At 40.7% G+C, this 5,165-nt stretch overlaps 1 pseudogene; it reads right to left on the bottom strand.

Annotated features, from left to right (window-relative positions):
* Window positions 1–287: 287 nt before the first annotated feature.
* On the bottom strand, window positions 288–3,838 carry LOC103008653 (Y-box-binding protein 1-like; annotated as a pseudogene).
* Between the last annotated feature and the right edge of the window lie 1,327 nt (window positions 3,839–5,165).

Genomic DNA, 5,165 nt, shown 5'->3' with positions numbered 1-5,165 from the left:
CAAACTTGACCAGATATTAAACAATTTAAAAACCTTTAGAAGTGTATTGAGAAAAACAAGGCTTTAAAAAAAAATGTTTTTCATTACCAAAAAGAGACCTCTTTAGGTAAAAATAATAAAAACCCCATGCTGCATAGATAGCGCAGGTAGTTCTGGTTATGTGGTCAACAGGCAAAAAGCAAGCACTTAAGGTCTTCGGCTCCAATCTTTTGTTCATTTCTTAATCATATTCATTTCTTCTTGTTGGATGACTAAACTGGATGATGGTAGAGCTGATAAGTGAGCATTTACTCAGCCCCGCCCTGCTCAGCCTCGTAGCAGCTCAGCTGGTGAATAGGCTGCTTTTGTCTCTTTGCCATCTCGTGGTTTAGGGTTTTCTGGGCGTCTGCGTCCGTAATTGAAGTTGCGGCGGTACCGACGTTGAGGCGGCTGCTGACCTTGGGTCTCATCTCCTTGATTTTTCTTATCTTCTTCATTGCCGTCCTCTCCGGGCTGTCTTTGGCCAGGAGGGCCCCTGTGGTATCATGGTCTATAACCCCGATACATATTCTGTCTCACTGGTCTACCTTGTTCCCCTGCACCCTGGTTGCCACAGGAGGGTTGGAATACAGTGGTCGTCGCCCACAGGGTCTCCGCGTGTAGTAAGGTGGGAACCTTCGCCTGCGGTAGGGCCTGGCCTTCAGGAGCACTCTCCGATCCCTCATCCTTTTCCCCACTCTCACTATTCTGGTAATTCTGCTGGTGGTTGCGTGGAAGACCCCTGCGATGTGGAGAGCGTCTATAATGGTTACGGTCTGGTGCACATGTACCGCCTTGCACTGGAACTCCACGAGGGCCTGTACCATTTGCTGTCTCCGCATCCTTTTCTCCTCCAACAACTTCGAACGCCACAGTCTCTCTGTCTCCTACGCTGCGAAGGTGCTTCCTGGGGTTCTTCTTCTTTATGGCAGTCTGGTGTACAAATACATCTTCCTCGGTGTCATTCCTCTTGATGAAACCATATCCGTTTCTTACATTGAACCATTTTACTGTTCCCCAAACCGTTGCGATGACCTTCCTGTCGCCGCTTGCAGGCACCGCCAACGTGAGGCCGCCGGGGCCACCGCTCCCTGCACCGCTGCCCGTCAGACCCGGTTCGGTGTCTGCAGCGCTGAGGGCGGGGGCGGCGGGCGGCTGCTGGGTCTCGCTGCTCGTGGCTGGGGTGATGGTGACTGGGGCCGGCGGCTGGCAGCTGCGGCTCCTCCCGGGCTGGGATGGTAACAAGGCCAGCTGCGGCGGTGGGGCTGCTCAGGGCCTCGCTGGGGTCCTGCTCTTCAAATTTAAGTGAAACAGTTGTCACTGCATTGTCATGCAAGGACTCGCGATTTGCCCCAATGAACCATTTTCACACCTTTGCCAGTAAGGTTCTAGATATAATTTAGATTCTGCCAATGAGATGCACCAGAAAGAGACTTAGAAAGCAGAAGAGTAAAAGACGTCGTTTGTCCTTATTACAGGAGGCAACAAGTGTTGATATTGGGTTCACCAGACATGACTAATTGTCACAGTCAGCCAGAGTCCTTCCCTCCCTGTAAGTCACATATGTTAGAGCTGCAGGGAAAGTGTGACATTTTCACTTGTTTCCTACACTTTTACCAAAATTGCTGTAGTGAATCTGAAAGCTGCTGGTGCTCCACAACTGATTTCCAAGCCTTGCAATGGTTTTAAGCACTTAATAATACCTTGTATTAAATCCCTTTTCAGAAGAAATACCTAGAATGATTTTTATATCCCACATCATGTTGATATAGTCTCAATATTATAATGTTTGAGGAAATAACTACTTTTAACAAACATAACTAATCCAATTACATTTTCTTAGGTGAATTATTCAATTCAGCAAGTACATGTGCTTTTATTGTTTTTTAAAGTTCATTTTTACCCTTGCATCAACTTATGCTAGGGCACATATCAATTACCAACAATTATTCATTGGCCATCTACAGGCATGCCTCTGAGATACTATGAGTTTGGTTCCAGATCACTACAATAAAGCAAATATTGCAATAAAGTGAGTCAAACAAATTTTTGGCTCCCAATGCATATAAAAGTTATGCTTACACTATACTATAGTCTATTAAGTATGTAATAGCATTATGTGTAAAAAAACAATGTACATACCTTAATTAAAAAATAATGCTAGGGGGAGGGATAAATTAGGAGTTTGGGATTAAAATATACACACTACTATATATAAAATAGATAACCAACAAAGACCTACTGTATAGCACAGGGAACTCTGCTCAATATTCTTTAATAATCTATAAGGGAAAAGAATCTGAAAAAGATTAGATATAGGTATATGTATAACTGAATCACTTTGCTATACACTTGAAACTAACAGAACATTGTAAATCAACTATACTTCAATAAAAAAATAATAATGCCGTTGGAAAAATGGTGCCGACAGACTTGCTTGATGCAGGGTTGCCACAAACCTTCATTATGTAAAAAACACTGTCTATGAAGAGTGATAAAGCAAAGTGCATTAAAACAAGGTATGCCTGTACTATCTTCTGAACACTGTGCTATGTCCTGGTGTTATAAGAATGTTGTATAACATGCTTTATGCTTACAATTTTATATTAGAAATTGTAATCCTTGGTCTTTGGCAACCAAGGCTTCTTTTGTAATAAAGACACTTGGATTAAGTAAAAGATTGTCTTATTTTATCCCACACCATAATCTGTCATATTATAAGAATTGATTGCACTATAAACTTTACTGTTTACTTAATAAACATAATGTCCTTCTATGTACACAAATCTACATTTGTTTACAGAGTTACAAAGATGAATGCAATATGGTCCATTTCCCAATGTGCTCACAATCTAGTGGTGAGGGCAGGCATAGTTATGACAAATTATAATGAGTTTAGGTTATGATGAACTCAACATAGAAGTAAAAAAAAATACTACGATAGCATAAGCAAAGGGTTTGTTGTTGTTGTTCTGGAATGACTTTTTATGAGTTAATATATTTTTTTTTAAATTTACTTATTTATTTATTTATTTTTGGCTGTGTTGGGTTTTTGTTTCTGTGCGAGGGCTTTCTCTAGTTGTGGCAAGCGGGGGCCACTCTTCATCGCGGTGCGCGGGCCTCTCACTATCGCGGCCTCTCTTGTTGCGGAGCACAGGCTCCAGACGCGCAGGCTCAGTAGTTGTGGCTCACGGGCCTAGTTGCTCCGCGGCATGTGGGATCTTCCCAGACCAGGGATCGAACCCGTGCTTTAGCAGGCAGATTCTCAACCACTGCACCACCAGGGAAGCCCAAGCAAAGAGTTTTATTCTGCATCAAGAGTTGAATAAACCTTGCCATATGAATAGAAATGTTATCTGCCCCTAATTTGAATTTGATCAAGGCTAAAGAGGAAGAAGGACATTTTGGACAAACGGAACAGCTAGAAAATGCATCAAAATAAAAGGGCTCTTAGGTAATCAAAAATATTTCATGATATTGGTGTATACATTGCATGCTATCAGGATGAGTTTGAATTTTACTCTCTAGGCAATTAAGAGCCAACAGAAGAGAGCTAGCAGTGGAGAACATGATCAAAGTCGGATTTAGAGAGAATTCCAGTGGTAATGGGCATTCTGGAATAGAGGGGAGAATAATAGGTGTCCTGAAAATACCAATGTCCTTCTTTTGCTTTGTCGTTAATGCCTATTTGGCAAAGGTGACTTGCCTCATCGGCATAACTGCTGTAGTGTAACTGCCTGACATTAAGCTTTTTGATGGTAACGTAAGTGTCTGATATTAAGCTTTTGATTGCCGAGGCATCCATTTCAAAGACATCCATCTCGAATAAACATATTGCCAGCCGTATGACACAGCTCAGCTAAGTAAAAAACCAGGCTGCCCCACACATGAGGTTTCCCTTTTAGAAAACCCTGAGTAACCTAGGTTTACTGAGAGTGACCTTGCTTTTTCCTTCCCGTGCTCTAATTCCCACTCTTATGCTTTAAATTCTCCAATAAAGAGTGAACCTGTGAGGCCTTAGGCACCCCCCTTTTGGACCCTGATAAGGACAGAGCCCCAGGTTGGTGCGCTGTCTCTCTCTCTCTCTTTCTCTGCTCGTGACTTTGCTGTGTAGCCCTTGGGTGTGCCACGTACCCTCCAGGACCTGTGAGTAATAGATCATTTTTTTCCCCCAAAGTTCCTTGATGGATTTTTGCTGATGTGCATCTTGCAATCATAATAAGAACCACAAGGGCCTGTCCAGCCACAGCACTGGCTTTGGTTGGGAAAATATCTGTGGGCCTAGGTGAGTATATTAGAAATTCCTAGCCAATAGTATCACTGTTGGTAGGCTGAGAGTGACACAAAACAAGTGGCTTATAACAAAAATGAGGTACTTAACAACTGAAGTTCCTCAGACAGGGGTCCAAAGCCAATCTTACAAAAATAATATTTTTTTGAATTGTGCTATGTATAATGAGAAATATTAATGTATGACTTTATGAGCTCATACATGGTTAGTTACCTTAATTTATTATAGTTTTAATGTTTTTGTTTTTTCAAGAAAGCAAGACCATAATTTGTATAATTGGTCTAAATTCTATCCATTGTACACTTTGTCTAATGATACCGTTGATCAATTTACTCTTTTTGAATAAATTTGTCCTATTATTGAATCCCCAATAAGCAGTAAGAACTGAGAAATCTTTCAACCTGAAGTGGAACATTAGAGATAGGGTCTCAAACCTAAAATAGTTTATGACAGACCATTTTATATTTAAGAAAAGCAATGTAAAAGTGTATACACTATCACCTAGTCCAGTAAAAGCTAGCTCATTACCTACATTTCTCCAATTTTTCAAGGACAAATATAACTTCTCTGATTTTTTTTCCTCATTATTCTTTCTTTTGCTCTCTCTTTTGTCATTGAACACATTTTTGCTGGAGCCCAAGGGACAAAAAGTGCATTTTAAAGTCAAATATATAAGCTGTAATTAGGCTCAGGACCTGATTTTTTTAGTGAAAAAATTGAGGTCACATTATAGTTCAGATTTGTCCTTATGGATAAAGATGTTAAGATCACATCTTATTAAGTCTTATGCTTTTTTTGGTCACATTCAAGAAACAAACAAACAAAAAATTCAATTATTTAATCATTATATCTTTTT

Source organism: Balaenoptera acutorostrata, chromosome X, assembly GCF_949987535.1.
Source record: "Balaenoptera acutorostrata chromosome X, mBalAcu1.1, whole genome shotgun sequence".
Lineage (NCBI taxonomy): Eukaryota > Metazoa > Chordata > Mammalia > Artiodactyla > Balaenopteridae > Balaenoptera > Balaenoptera acutorostrata.
The sequence above is the reverse complement of the archived record's forward strand: the minus strand, read 5'-3'. Positions and strand labels throughout refer to the sequence as shown.